Raw genomic sequence first — 17,235 nt, forward strand, 5'->3', positions numbered from 1 at the left:
CAACTAATAGGCTCAGCTACTAATATGGCATATGGATCAATTAAATAGCATGTGGTTTAAACACATATTCAAAGAAGTATTTAAACGACAATGCAGTTTGAATGATGAACCGAGCCTCGGTGCATGCAAGACAAGATGAATGGATGCCAGCATGCGATATGCTAATTGAAACGTGATACCCCTAATCTAACCATCAAAAGCAGAGAAATAAAAGGGAGAAAGACGTGGGGTTGGAAGACATACACATTATTACAACATTTTGCCCTCACGAAGCAAAGTCCAAATGAATAAAGCTACCTAGCTAACTAAGCTAAGCTAATTAATCTAATTAAGCTAACCTAATTAATTACAAACCAAAATGAATAACTAGCTAAACTACTTAATTAATTATTACAACAACAAATGAAATAATTAGTTAACTAACTAATTAAACAATTACAAGACAATTGCAACTAATAATTAAACTAAGTAATTAACTATTTTGCCTCGGGAAATTAGAGATGTGCATGCGCATGCTCGGTTTCCACCTGAAAAGACCACTGTTTTGTTCTTGAATGCCTCTGTTTGCACAGTTGAACATTTCCAGAACCATTTTGCTCCACCTTACCAACACTCTACTGAAATTTGCATTAGTGGCCAGCCAGCCAAAGATGAAGGTTGCCTGCCACCAGTCGGCCATGGATGGTGGTCTGCCGGCCACCTGCCAGCCACTCATGCACAGATTCATCTTGCTGCAACAGAGCATATACAAGGTATTTCAAAGGTTTGTTTGCACAATTCACCCCTCATTTTCATGAGCAAATCCAAGAAGAGATGAACTTAAGGCACAAACCACCAACTCAAGCAATTTCATTGCATGATGGCTTGTGACTCAAGAGGTGCAAGCTCAATAAATGCAACAACAAGACACAAAAACCATCACACTATCATGCATGATCAAGGGCAATGGAGACCTAGGAAACTTGGCACATTTCATCACTTTAAGTATGCAATGTCGCAATTTTCCTTGTGTTCAATTAACCGATTGAAAACAATCAAATTCTTATCTTTACTCACTTTTAGTCCCAAGTTTTAATTACTCATTTTACTTTACCAACCATTCTTTAATCCAATTAAGTCCAAAGGTGATTAAAGTTCTCTAATGGAAAGATGGCTCAAAACACAAGTTGCTTTAGGTATGTAAGAAGCATTATACCATTGGTAATGAACCCCCTAAGGGATTAAATCATTAAGTATGAAACCTCAATTTCACACTTAGGCAAGTATGTGACTTGAAACCACTTTCAAAGCCAAATTAAAAGCCAAGAAATAAGGGAGGTTGCAGAGATTATGCTTGCTGAAAATGAGTGAGAAAAGCATAAAAACAATGCAATCAACTCAAACAAGTGATGTCTAAAGTCCTAAAACACTAAGCTTGTGAGGACTATTACACTAGAAACATGCAAAACAAGATTCAAATGACTTAACCAATCCAAAACAGAGACAAAACAATCTAAATCAGAGCCTAAAACATGCTGAAATTAAGCTACAACAAGCTAGAAAAATAAGCTAAAGCATGGCACCAACTAGGCTAGCAAACACGACATAAGGAAAGGAGGCTGTCCCCTCCAAATTAGAACTTCAAAACATGATTTTCACCACTGAAAAAACTCTAAAAATTAGTGTTTAAAAGCTTGGAAAAAGATAGTTTGAAAGTGGGAAACACAAGTGGAAAAGCCTTACAAACAAGGTACAAAGAATGGTGAACCATCCCTACCTTAAATGGCTTAAAACCACAAATTTTAACCCGCAAACACAGAGTTTTTATAGCCCAAAAACAGTGGGAAAATGATAGAAAAGCAAGTATGCAAAACAAGCTAATAGAGCAACTATTATACCTCTTGAAGCAAAGATCGATTCTAGGCAACAATTCAAGCCAAAACTAACTTCAAGAGCTCCAAGAAGGCCTCAAGGAACCTCAGCTCAAAGGTGATCAACTTTGGTTAAGGGAGTATAGGCAAGAGTGTAGTGTAAGTAGGCTAAAGAGTAGAGAATTAGTAGAGAGAGAGAGGAAAATTTCTGAGTTCAAAATTTTCTAACATTCATACAAGAGAGAGGGGGTCTCTATGTATAGAAAACATGAAATTCCCTCAAGGAGATCCAGCCTTCCAAATGTAGACAGATGCATGCATCTGTACAAACAGCTGGCACAGCTGGCATAAAATATTTGCAGAAAACACTGGTGGCCGGCAAGCCACATCAGTGGCCAGCAGCCAAAAAATGATGGCCGGTAGCCTCTAGAGATAGCCGGCAAGTTACCAGAGATTGTAGGCTGGAATGACTAAGGCATGGTTCAAAAATGGGACAAAAAGAATGCAGGGTTTGAAAGGCTCAAAGTTGTGGCTTTCCGCTGAGGACTTCGAGCACTTGGCGAGCAAACAGACTCATCATCGAGTGTGCATGCGAGGATGTCCAAGTCGTAAGGGCGTCTACAGTCTCCAACGAATATAACCATCACACAAACACTTCTATTTGCCATTTACGGATATTTCGTCCGCGAGAATCGGCACCCATGTATACTCGTGGTTTTCAGGACTTTCATCATGGACACTCCAGCCAACTTAATTCAATGGAGTACATCCATTTTCTTCTCCCAAACATGGAGTACAACCCCTTTCTTCTCCCAACATCATACATTTACAATGTATTAAAGATGTGACAACACTCAATGCAAATGGATGAGAAATTAGTTTCAATTCACCTAATTCTCATGCAATTTCTATAACAATCATAACTATCCTCTACTGATAGCCCAAAACAGATATCTCTAATAAATAGAAAATTTCAATAACAACATACATTATTATCATTTCCAAGATGTGAGCGATATACCATATCTAACTCCACCATCATCATCAATATCCTCTATCACCATCATCAAGACGTGAGTGATATTACAAAACCAATATCATTCTTCAATATTTTTCCAGCACATGTCAAACCCATGGTTTTAGAGAAAAACCTCATTTTCTTTCAAAATCATTTTTGAGTAGAGAAAGATATCGTTTCAATTACATAAAACCCAGCATCATTTCCATTATCTTTACAAGATCAACATTTAATATTTCTAGGGCAAAATCCCCTTTTTCTTTACAAATCATTTCCAAAGGTGAAAACCCATCACTTCATCATAGATCAACAATAGACACCTTTCTACAAACATTTCCAACAACCCATTTAAAAACCCAACTTTTTGATTTCTAACCAAAACGCTAGATTAGTTCAAAATCTTCAAAAAAATCATAATCAGTGTGTTTGGTTTGAGTTTTCTTAATTAAGTTTTTTGAAAACTGAGTTTTTTAGTTTTCGTGTTTTTTTATTTTTAGTGAATATTTTTAAAACTTTAAACATTTTTTTTTTACTTTTTTAGATGCACTTTACTTAGATGTATCTGAAAATTAAAAAATTTGTGAAAAAATATTTTTAAAAATTAATAAATACATAATAATATAAAAAAATGTACTGAATTCTCGTATTTTTTTTTGTATTTTGGTATTTAGTGAATTTTTAAAAGGTTTTTTTCATTTTTTTTTTTACTTTTTAGGTATATTTATGTTAGGTATGTCTAAAAATTTAAAAAAAAATATTCAAAATATTAAAAAAAATTAGTGAAAACAGAAAAATACGGAAAATAAAAAAATAGAATTTTCTGAAAAGTGTTTTTGAAAAATGGTAACCAAGCATAGTGAATGTTGTTTTAGAAATAACAAATAGCTAAGTTAAAATTCATAAGAGGGTGCGGAGAATCCCTACCTTAAACTTAGAAAAGGAAAAAGGAAGAAAACCCAAAAAGTCAACAGAGATGAAACGACGATTTGCTTCGATCAAAACGAAGCCCTGGACAAGCTCTATACTTAATCTCAAAGGAGCAAAGTGAGGAGATGGTTCCAAGTGAGTAGATTTGAAGATCTTTGAGCGAAAAAGTGAGTTTAGAGAGAGAAAAGAGAAGAAAAAATGAAGAAAATGATAAGTGAGAGCCCTATTTATAGTGCTAGGTTAAATTAGAATAAGGTCCCAAAGTCAACCTAAAAGAGCAAGTCAAAATCCCCAAGAAGTAGAGCCCAAAACCAAATTAAAATCTGAAGAAAAAAAAAAAAAAAAAAACTCACAGGGGTTAACCCTTGTGGAGGTGGTGTCGACCCTTTAGGAAGAAATGACAATGCTGGTAGCAAACAAGGTGTCGACCCTTCTAACACTGGTGTCGACACTAAATTTCAGCAACCAAATCCAGATTCTGCTGTATACAACGATCGACTATTCCCAAACTGGTGTCGACCCTTGAGGCCAACAACAAAAGACAAGTGTCGACACCACCAAGGCTGGTGTCGACCTTAAATTTTAGTAGCTATTCCAAGAACATAGCATCAAGATGGTTTTGACCCTTCCAACACTGGTGTCGACCCTTGGAGCTTGGAGCTTAACAAAACAAAGACAAGAGGGCAGTGTCGACCCTAACAAGGGCAGTGTCGACCCCAGAAGCCAAAGCCAAATATGAAGAGAAAAGAACGACCATCATGAATATGGTTTCCTGGATTCAAAAGCAATAAATGGATTGGGTCTAAGCCCTGATCGCTATACACCCGCAACCTACAACATAGCAATATTGGGAATTGCATCCAACCTACTGTAGGTTCGAAACCGCTCACACATGCGCGGTTCGAATCGGATTGGGCAATTTTAATGGGTTGGATGACCCTATGCCCAACCCTACTAACACCTCTATTCGTCATATTTGTATCTAGATTTTACCAACTCTGAGATCAAATAGGACTTTTATTGGGAGTCAAATAGGGTTAGGGATAGGTAAGAGAATGGGTAAGAATCATCATCTCTGTAGACGTCCCCGAACACCCCGGGAGGGATGGCTCCCCCCCGTTCCGTTCGTATTGGGCTCACTGCAATTCAGACTCTCAAATTGTCACGGTTCTAAATCTGAACCAAAGAGTCCAAATCCGGCAAATCGTTTTGAGAAAACAGATTTTGAAAGAAGTACCAAACATGGACTGCTTTGCCAGATACAGAGTCGCCACCTAAATGTTTTATTTTGGGGAAATTTAGGAAACCATGACTCGTTGCCTAAGGCCACGTGTCCGTCATCACCAAAGTTGCCTCGGCTCGAGAACTTGGGTACGATTGGGGAAGGTCACTTCGTGAGCACCCCCGCTCGCCCGATCAAAGATCGGCCTCTACTAACCATGATATCTATTTTTGAAAACATTATGCGTTCTTATTCCGGTTATTAGCTTAGATTTACTATGTGATGCGCACAGCATACAAGTATAGACTAGATCGCCTGAATTGGAACAAAACGTTTCATGTTTGTTTGTTTTGAAAATGGTTTGATGGTGCTACCCGCAAGTAGGCTAAGACGTGGATTTGCCACCCTCGGGTGGGCTTAGAAAAACATGATTTTGCCACTATCTAGTGGGCTTAAAACTCACAATTGAATGAATTGTTCCAATCCAAATAACCCAACCTTCACCCACAGGCATTCAGGCAGTTATATCACATAAGCAATTAGCCTCATGGTAAGCATGCTATCATGGCAGTCACTCACACGCATGCAAGGATGCTAAAGCATAAAACTTACCGAGTACTCCAAGCCAAAACAGAAGCTAATTAGAAATCCATGCATGATCCTAATTATACAGAAATGCCTAATGCAACACATGCAAAAATGCAACTATAGCAGGCTCGGCTATTCTAGACATGGCATATGAAATGCTACAGCTAACATGTATTCAACTTGGAATTGAAAATACAATGCAGTTAGTATGATGCGCCGAGCCCGGTGCATGCAAAACAGATGAATGAATGCAAACATGCTATCATACTGTGTGCTAATTGAAACATGCCCTAATCTAACCATCATAAGCGGGTAAATAAAAGGGAGAAAGACGTGGGGTTGGAAGACATACATCACACACACGCACACTTATTACAGTTGTGCCCTCGCGCAGAGGGTCCGAATAAATAATATACAGTCCCAAATGAATAATTACAGTCCAAATATGTACAAAACTCTAATTAATTAACAAATTAAACTAGGAAAGCAATAAATTGGCATGCAAATCAGGGACTGCCTCAAATCTGCTCCGGATGATGAATGATGCATGCTCGGGTTGCCTTGTGCGGAGAATCCCTCGCGATGCCCCGGTTTGCCTCTGTTTGCAATTGTTCTCGAAATGCGTGCCAAGCTCCGGAAGGCTGTCGATTTCTGATTTGCTGCAACAGAGAGTAACAAAGGGGCATGGTAAAGTATTTTCACATATGTATGCATGACTACTCTTCGAGGAGTGTAGTCCTCGATCCTCGTGCCACCAATCACGCATATCGATGCATGATGGCCGAGGAGTCGAATTGCACGACTCAATATGAAATGAATGCACATGTAAACACAACAAGACCTAAACTCCATCATGGATTATCCGGAGTGTCGGTGACTGGGATTTGAGACACGTTCCGTCACTCGAAGTACGAAACGTCCCTCGTTTACCGTGCTCGGGCTAACTCCTATCCCAAACACAATACGATATGCATGACATGCATGAATGCAATCCTAACATGCGACCTAGCATACACAATGCACGATGTAACGAGGCATACACAATGCTCTAACATACAACTTAGCATACACAATGCTATGAAATGAAGTGGCATACACAATGCACAATGGACTTACACCAATATGAGTGGACCTCAGCCACACTCACATCAGTAGCCATGAGATGAAAATGAGATACTCGAAATGCGTGCACACATGCACGCAAACCGAGGACCAAGCCTAAGGCACAAATGCCACTCTAAAAAGACATGGTAAGGCACGAAATATGGCATACAAACATGCAAGTTTCAGCACTGAAATGTGATGCAAAATGATCCCGAAACATGGAAACATGGCACCCGATGCATGGAATGACCCCGAAACACAAAACTAGGCATACGCATTGGCCTATAGCTATACAAAGCATGCATTATTTGATCATGAAGAATGAAGACAGATTCAAGACAGTCCCAAAACATTCATATTTCCAGTTTATAACAAGTCCCAAAAATGAATGCAAATAGGGCTAATCTATCATGCAAAAATGGCCCTAAAATAGAGATTAAACACAAAGGGACAGCAGATGGCCCCAAATGGAAAAGAACCCTTCAAAAAAGTTGAAGAGGGGATCAAAAAAGGGCACTTTACAGTTTACATCAAGCCACTAAAATAATCACAAATAAGGATAAACTATCATGCAAGAAAAGGCCTAAAAGAGGGGTAAAGAGACAAGTGGCAGCTTCTGTTCTCAAACAGAGGAGAGCCCTTCAACAATGTTGAAGAGGGACTCAAAAAAAGATATTTCACAGTTTATGGAAAGGTCCAAAATAGCTCAAAAATAGGCCTAAAATACTATACAAAAATTGGCCTAAAAGAGAGATAAAGAAGCAAGTGATAGCTGGAGACCTCAAACAGAGTACATCCCTTCAACAATGTTGAATAGGGGCTCAAAAAAAGATGTTTCACAGTTTATGGAAACGTCCAAAACAGCTCACAAATAGGCCTAAAATACTATGCAAAAATAAGGCCTAAAGGAGAGTTTAAACACAAAGGGTGAGGAGGAGACCGCAAACAGGGAAACACCCTTAATCAAACATGGATATGAGCATAAAATATGACTATTTACAGTTCGGGTTAGAGCCCAAAAATGCAAGCAACAAAGGCTAAAATAGCATTCAAAATAAGACAAGAAAGAGGGAAAATGGGACTCACCCTTGTAGAACCAAGATTCAACAGCTTTTGGACCAGGTTTGGGAGCTTTTAACCTCTGGAAAACAGCCTCAAGTTTTTGGAATGGATGTTGGAGGTGTGGTGCTATGAGTTGTAGTGTAAAGGGTGCAAGAACCTTAGGGTTTGAAGGGTTTGGAAGAGAGGGAGAGGGAGAGTTGTATGCAAGGCTTAAAATAAATTTTGTAACCCCTAAAATGCAGCCGAGGGTGCTGGTTTTATAGGGAAAGGAGTGGAGGAAAGGGGGGGAAAATGGGGGGGGAAACCAATTCAAATTTCCCCCCAAAGGAAAGACCCTCGGATATAGGGTCTGGAGGAAAACAAATTGCACACTTGGAACACACTTGGGGAGGGGATTATGGCCGGCCAGCTCAAAAGGGCCAAAATGGTAATCCAACCACGTAGGTGGTCGGCCTGCCACCTTTTCTGGTCGGACTGCTACTTTTCAGGACAAAAAATGGGTCTGCCGGAAAGAAAGGTGGTCGGCCAATGGTAGGGAAGTCCAATGGTGGCCATTCAAGTGTCCAAATTGAAGCCCCGGAAGTTATATTTCCAATGGTGCAAACCTTGCATTAAAATTCCTTCTGTGAAAAAAGTTATGCCTGTTTTGGTGAAGCCGCGCAGATTCGGTTCAACCGGAGTGATGCCTCACTTCAATCAACCTTATCTCCCCCGTCCGGAATTGGCTTTAGGAGATTCTTGAGTGAAAAATGAATCCCCGGAAGTCTTATTTCCAACAGTGTTGGCCTCATAGCTTGATTCCAAGTATGAAAATGAATAGTCCCGATTCGGCGAGGGCTGCTTGCCTTTTTCTTAACGGTTCATGCCCATTTTCTCCCCCAACTGGATTTCTTCCCTCTTCTCTTCTTTTCTTCAACTTCAGACCCCTAAGTAAGGTGTTTTGAAAGATTTTTCAAAGATTTCATCTCTCTTTCATTCATCTATGCTTTGTCCTTGCTTGGTTTACCGAAAAGCGCAACATTTAACAAAATGCGAGCGTTGGAACATCGTAGAAACTTTATTTCAAAAACGTTTTGAAAGAGAGGGTTTTAAGGTCTAAAATCTTTTGATCAAGATTGTTTTGGTCAAAAAAGGGGTATGAAGTTGAGTTTTGACTCTCTCCTTGCCGAAGAAACTGAACCTTTCCCCTGCACACCTTTCTCCACCATGTAAACCATCAGTCGCGTCCAAGTCTTAAGGGCGGTCAAAAATGGGGTGTCTACAATCTCCTTTTTTTAGTGTAAGAGAACAGCCAAAATTATTATGTCATGCTTTTGACATTCTCTTTCTTCAACAATATGTACCAATGTAGACTCATTTCCATAATCTTACTTGTTTTTTTAAAATCTTTTTTATTCTTTTTTTTTTTTTTTTGGTTGAATTTTTCCCTTCTTCTTCTCTATTATCTTCCTTATTTGATTCTTCCATTCTTTTGCTCTTGAAGACAGTGGCCAATTATCACCAGGGGTTTATTGATGAAAGGTTCGCAATGTATGCTCAAATTGGTTTCTAAGGGTATTTTGGGTGTAGAGAAAGAAATGTTAAAGCTCAAATAATACAAAAATGGCTTAAATCATTTCCCAAATTTTGGTACAATCTTTCAACTTTCTTGATTTTTACAGGGTGTAAATGCAAAATGTTTTCACATTCAACCAAAATGAAAAATATGATACTGAACAATGAAGTGGTGCGCTTCCAAATGAATAGTTAAGAGTAAATTTAATAAACCTCCAACAAGAAAATGGCTCTAAACTCAAAAGGGTTAAAGAGTCTCCACATTAGTCATCAAGATGTTCAAGTCTAAGTCCAAAAATTAATCAAAGAATATTTATGTGGCTATGTGCATGTGCAAATTCGAGATGAGACAGAAAATTATTTTTAATCAAAAAATAGTATAATAAACTAAGATATAATTAAATTGCTAAGGCAACAAAATTAACAATTAGTTGCATAAATATTTCAATTTTTTTTTTTTTTTTTTTTGGAACACAACGCACGCACACAACACAAAACACTAAACACTATTTTTATTTATTATTTATTTTACAACACAGCAGCACACGAACAAGAGTAATAATTTTTTTTAAATAAAAAACAACAATAAAATAAAAACAAACACAACAGCACACAAAGAAAAATATTTATTTTTATTTTTTTATTCTTTTTTTTTTAAAATCAAAACTCAACTCCCCAACTTAAATTGCATTGTCCTCAATGACACATATCACAGAAATGGTAAAAGGAATAAAATTAAAACACGATAAAATACATATCACCAAGATGTAGGAGAAAGATACCTGACTTGAAGGAAACTATTCCTACATAAAGGTTCGAAAATAACCACAAATATACAACCAAAAATATAAAAAATAAATAAATATATAATAAAAAAAACACTTTGGCCATACTCCCGGCATGTACCTTCATGCAGTTGAACGATCTGCTCGAAGATTGTGGTGAAGATATGGCAATGTTTGGTCGGGATGCAATGTAAAACATTGTGTGCTCATCTGACAGAGATTGAGATTGCACCGATTTGTGAGCTTTGTCTTATTACCTCCTTGGATGCGATATATACCCTTGTATTTCATAAATGTTTGCATTCAGAAAATTACAAAAGTATCAACTTTAATATCTCTTCTAACATTTTACACAATGTTATCTCCTTCATCAATTCAAGGTCCTTTAAACTTGAATGCTCCACCACAAGTTCAACAGGAACCATCGCTACCATAATTCGAGGTTCAAGGCCATCTCATTTCCAAGCAGGCTTCTGTCATATAGAATGATGTAGCAGTGCTGGCCGTGGCCGAAAACATCATCACTTCATGTGATCAACAAATGTTTACAGCAGTGACGGATGCGAAGGAAGTTGATAAAGCGTTGATTCTTAATATGAGAGCCACTACATCTCTGTCGAATGTGGCACAACGATTGTAGGCGTGGAGTTTGGAAGTGCAAACTCTAAACAATCAACTGGCTGCCTCTCATCATCAAGTGAGCACACTGAGACAACAAAACAGAGAGCTTAAGATTAAGGTGTGCACTCTAAGATGACAAGGTGCAGAGATGGAGACTCGATTAAATTTTTATTGAGATTTCGTCAACACACACATCCTTGAGTTTGAAGAAGAAATGGACGAAGTCCATGATCTGCAGGCAGCAATCCGTGGTCATGCAAATATGCCATTAAATGAGAGAATGAAAGCAGATTCTATGTTACAATAAAATTTTTTTTTTGTATATATATATATAAATAAATATGTACGAGCACGAAATAATCTTCTCGTATAATCCTGTTGATCAAGCTTGCACTCCTCTAAACATCTTCGCTTTGCCACCTGAAAATACAAACGTGAGCTAACCAGCGGGAAACCCCTCCGATGCCTAAGTCAGCAACTAGACAATAGACAATAAGCTCTGTGTATTCTAGAATAAGAATTGGGATATCTGTACATAGGTCTGGTCATGAGCTTTTATAGACTTAGCCTGGCCCAATCCTAGTGGGATTCCAACTCTCCTTATAAGAGTCCTTCTAGGAATCACACGCCCTACTCACTACCAACCAAGTGAGATGGTTTACACAATCCTAGCAGGACTTTACTCTCCTTAGCAGAGTCCTCCTATGAGTCACACTCCTACTCACTACCAACCAAGTGAGATGGTTTTGCATAATCCTAGTAGGACTCTACTCTCCTTAGTAGAGTCCTCCTAGGAGTCTCAAGCCCCAGGATAATGATTATCCCTAAAACACCCTCATCATTGCAAGCCAAGTGAGATGGTTGAACCCTTACCTCGGCTGACATTGCGGTCAACCGTGCTCACATAGCTCGCTGATACTTTAAGCACCACTGTCAGTCTTGACTCTGAGATGACACCCTGCAGAGCTATCCTTTAGCTCAGTTCTCTCTCTACTGATACCTCGGTCCAGGATAGCTAGGTCACGTCACTGGTAGCCCATCTCTGACTGACCCGATGTTTAGATGATCAAGGACTGTGCTACATAAATAATTACCTTGGCCCATAGTTCGGCCCAAACCCGAAATATGAGATATCTTCTTGGCCTAAGACTGAGCTACACCAGCCCTTATTTCGACCCATTATGCGGCCCAACTCCCAAAGAAGACTCTTCCTAGCTCGGCCAAATTTGTTTACAAATTACCCTCTTAAAATAGATAAAACAAAATAAAAAAATTGGTCTTTTATCAGTAGATTCCAAGACGTTTTAGGGCTGAAAATCCTTCTTCCTTTAAGTTACCCATCTTAGACCAAATTTCTTTGGTCTTACTCAGCGGTTCCCGTCAAAGGTATACTCGTCCAATTTTCCCTAACACACAACACTATAAACACAAAAAAAATTAAATAAATAAAAAATAATAATAATAATAATTTAAAAGGATTTATCATGCTAGAATGCATCAAATCCACTTTTTTCGCTTCTTATGATTTATGAGATATGAGTCATCCCAATAAAAATTATTTGACCCGTCCAAAAGTGGACAAAAGTGAGTTAAAAATTCATCCTTCATCAAAACGGGAGCAATATATGCAAACCAAGGGTATGTGTCTTTTAGTAGCAAATCATGTAAACAGACCTTAGGAACAAAGATCAAAAGATCATCGCCAAAAATGAAGTCCCAGTCCAAATCATTATCAAATCCCCTCAACTCACTCATTACTTTCTCATAAACTAGATAAACAGGTAGAGGAGTATCGATGGAGACAATCTTTAAAATATCATCACTATCATCAGAGGGTAAGGCTCTGACTCCAAATGGGGTTCTTCCACACAAGATGAAAAAGATGGGGTTGAGAGTGGATCATCCTCAATAGAAGAAAAATGTAGTTCTCTAGAAAGGGTAGACAATGGCTTATCCATATCACTTTGATCAAAATCAAAATGAGCCAGACATTCTCCTAAAACATTTTCTATTGAAAAATGGGAAACGATCCTTTCTTCCCTACTGACAACATTAGATATTTGCTCTACATAGGTTTCTATCTTGGTAAACAATTGATTCTAGGTATACAGCTCTGCACTGTATGAATCTATGCTTTGAAGACGTGTTAAAACTCTATCCTCAAAATTGAAATATTCTTAAGGAGGAATTTGGGAGTGCAACGATTGTATACTAGATTCTATATTTTAAAGAATTTACAACATTCTCTTTTCAAAATAAGAATTTTGTTCAAGTGATAGAGTATAATATTCATATTGAAAATAATCAAATGGGGTCTCAAAATAATCAAAATGCTGACTCTCATATTGTCACGCCCCGAAATAACTAGCAATAAAACTATCTCGTGATAATAATGAAATAAAGATACAATACAGAATATAATGCCTTTCCATTTCATATGATCTTAAATGTACAAAAGATAACACATGCGATTATACATTCATGAGTTCTAACCCTAAATTTATAGCATGTGTTATAGACAAAAGATACGAAATCTAAGCTGAACAGGTAATTAAATGCCTTAAAGGCTACAACTTTCCAAGACGATGCTTGGTTACAACAAAAGTGAGTCCAAGCTCAATACAGTTTGAGCCCTAGGCTTGCACAGAAGAAATACAATAAGTAAACAAAAAGAAGCCTTGTCATAACCCCAACCCGCCCCTATAGGTTGGCCTCGTAACCAAAGGCCTATGAGCAAATTAACAGATAATAAAGGGCTACAGAAGCAGATATATAAAACATACATAGTCCATTAAGCTGTGCAGGCATATATGGGATAGAAAATCTAAAACTTTACATACGCACATGTAACATCATAGTTACATTAGTCTTACGCCACTCACATATGCAGATAAAGCCAAAAAGGGACTTAGCCCAAAAAAAGATAAACAGAAACTTGTTCAAATTTCACAAAAAGGAAAACAAAGTCTTAAACTTAGTTCACAAAACTCGACCACTTGACTTTTTCCGGAACCTCTTCGGGAGGCACAAAAGTTGGCTGACAAAACAAAATTCCAGGCAATCATCACTGAGCCTGGTCATGTGTCTGGTCATCTACATACATAAATAATACAGTGAGTTACAGCCCAGTGAATAATAACAGAGTAAAGGATTTAATGAATGTTGTCCATATGAGATACAGAAAACAGAATTCAGCTCATATCAGAAGTGGAATCATATTCTTATTTAGAAATCAGTATTCATAATAGAAATGGAATCAGAATCATATTCATAATCAGAATTCACAGTCAATCATACATAGTACATCCATTAGCACTAACAAAAATAGTTGACCCATAAAGAGATGGCCATAAAGGCATACAGTTGACTCACGTGCATGAAGACGGTACAGTTGGCTCACAAGACGTACAGTTGGCCCATAAATGGGACGTATACAGAAGGATCCATAACAGTTGGCTCATGAGACGTACAATTGGCCCATAATTAGGACATAATAGAACAGATAACATATGTCATCTGAAGCTAATGATGCCACGAGTACATTTTAGAAACATTGGACAACCATTCATTCATACAGAAAATAATATTTCAAAAAACAGATCATCTTATATCATTCAGGAAATACTTATAAATTGAGCATAGCTTTACAAAGTTATTACTCACAATTAGCTCCAAAAGTAGACAAATAGAACAGATAAAGCAGACAAATGAAGCAGATAACTAGATAGCCCACAATGCGCGACCTACACCAACTCAGAACGGATACACATTGGAAACACATGCTCACAAAATACTTAGCTCATTACGTTTCGTTCTTAGTGTGTTTCTAAGTCTTATCCTCCATATAATATCTTAATGCTTTGAAACACTTAGCCAAATTTTCAAAAACAGGGCCTTCCACTCGAGCTCAACTTCTGTCGATTGAGTGGCCCGTAAAGTCTGCAAAAGTACTGGTTGCATGATTTTTTCACTCGACGGTTGCTCAAGCGTAAGACTGAGTAAAAAGGATCTCTGCTCGAGCGGTCTGCAAAATTCTGTAAAACTTTTGGGAGCTCTCATTGTACGCTCGAGCGCAACTTCGGTTGCTCGAGCGGAAGGTCAAAAATAAGAGTGGCTGCTCAAGTGTAGATTATGTTGCTCGAGCCAACCCTCAAACTCTACAAAAGTACTAGGAGCTCACATTCTCCGCTCGAGCGCAAACTCCACCGCCCGAGTGGAGGGTGCAAATTCTGGAATTTCCTGACTGATGTTCTAAGTCCAAAACTCAAATTCAAAGCTGGAAAACATATTCTTTTGGGCCAAAAGCTTGAGGAACATATGTAAACTTGTAAAACATTGTGAATTCAAAATCATTTCGCAAAATTAAAGCCCAAAAGCATGCCAATTGTGCAAAATCACAGTTGAAATTCCAATTGTATTACATGCATGAAGTGGTATGAACTTTGGTCTTCCAAAACACGATCAAGTGATATAAAATAGCATGAAACTTGATGAATTTCCAAAACCAAGGTGAAACAATGACATACATGAGAGAATTACTTGAAATCAACTCCAAAATGCTATGGAATATGCATGCATCTATGTCTTGAGTCTTAATTCTCCACTCTTAGCTCAATTCTTGCATTAATCAACTTAGTTCTCTTGAATCCATGTGTTAAGTGACTTAATTACAACTAGAGGCTTGAATTCCTACCTTGAAACCTTGAATTTCCAAGTGTTGAAGCCTAATCTTTCAAATTCTCTTTTATTCTTCAACAATTTCTAGCAATTCTCCCTTTTGTTGTTGATCTCACTTTCTCTCTTAGTCTCTCTCTCTCTCTCTCTCTCTCTCTCTCTCTCTCTCTCTCTCTTTTGTAGCTTCAAGAATGATGAAATGAGAGTATAAAAGTGTATTCTAGAGATCACTTGTGCCTTATATAGGCTAATTAAGGAACTTAATTACAAATTGGCTTAAGACTAATCAAGTAACATTATTTTATTCTAATTACTTCGTTCTGAATCGAATTTCAATTAAACCCATCATAAAATTCGAAAATCCTAAATAACACGAAGTCTCAGTCAATTTCGCATTCTGTGGCCAAGAAGGCCTTCCATTCACACAATGAAACAGAAACACAGACAGATCTTTCTACAGCAAACAGATATAAACACAAATAATGCAATACACATGTAATTAATTCAGAATTTGTTCTTAATTACTTATTAGGCATTCTTAATCAAAGGTTATAGGCTAATCACAGGTCGGGGTTGTTACAAGCCTTCAGCTCCAAGTTCCTCCCAAACTGCGTTCTTAGTAAAGGCATAACATCAGCACCTAAAAATAGTTTTCCCACATAGGGTGAGCCAAAACCCAGTAGAAATACTCTAACACAGTTTATGAATTTTAACAAAGATATAAGGTGAATACTAGTGCTGAAAACGTTTTTATATCTCTTTGCAAAACCATGCAAAGCCAAGTCCATATCACAATTCAAGAAATCATTTCCTTTATAATAGAAAACAAGACTGTGAATATGACTCTGGGAATCCCTAGCTATGTGTCTGCAAGCAGGCTGTATAAGCACTACCAATTGTCATTTTTACCAGTATTAACCGGAAGGCTCGACACCTAACCGCACAGGTTTCTGGACTTTCACCAAGGACACACAGGCCAATAAAATACCGTAATCACACCCCTAACAAGATTCACCAAGGTATTCACCCATTTTTCTTAAAACAGTAGATATTTTGAATGCGTTAACTATGCAACAATGCCCAATGCAAATGGATAAAAAAAATAGTTTCAATTCTCCTAGTTCTAATGCAATTTCTACTACAATCATAGCTATCCTTCACCGATAGCCCAAAGCAGATATCTCTAAATAGATAAATAATTTCCATAAAGATAAACTTTCCAAAAATTTCAAGATGGGAGTGATAATACATGTCCAACTCCGCCATCCTTATCAATATCAATCCAATTCCATATTTCCAACATCAATTCCATTTATCATTACAAAATCAACATTTGATATTCTTAAGGAAAAATCCTTTTTCCTTTATAAATCAATTTCAGAGATAAAAATCCATCATTTCATCATAACTCAACAATAAATACATTTCTTCAATCATTTTCAATAACCCATTTGAAAACCCCTCTTTTTGATTTCAAACCAAAACCCTAGATTTGTTCAAAATCCCTAAATCACAATGTTGTTTCAAAACTTAAATAACTAAGTTAGAAATCATAAGAAAGTGCAAAGATATCCTTACCTCAAGCTTAGAAGATGAGAGAGTGGAAGAACCTCCAAGACGCCAAAAATCAACTTTGTTCTGATTAAGAGGAAGCTCTCGCTGTGCTCTATCTTTTTATCAAAGAGACTAGGGTGAAGAAATCGATGAATCTATGTGTATTTGTAGAGAGAATGTGAGTTCCAGAGAAAGGGGCTCTCAACTTAGTGTTTTGAAATGTTTAAAGAGAGAGAGAGAGAGATGAAAAAGTGAGCCAAAAATGTGACTTTACGG

The sequence above is a fragment of the Camellia sinensis genome, chromosome 1 (genome assembly GCF_055761805.1).
Source record: "Camellia sinensis isolate YWXY chromosome 1, ASM5576180v1, whole genome shotgun sequence".
In the NCBI taxonomy this organism is placed as follows: Eukaryota; Viridiplantae; Streptophyta; class Magnoliopsida; order Ericales; family Theaceae; genus Camellia; species Camellia sinensis.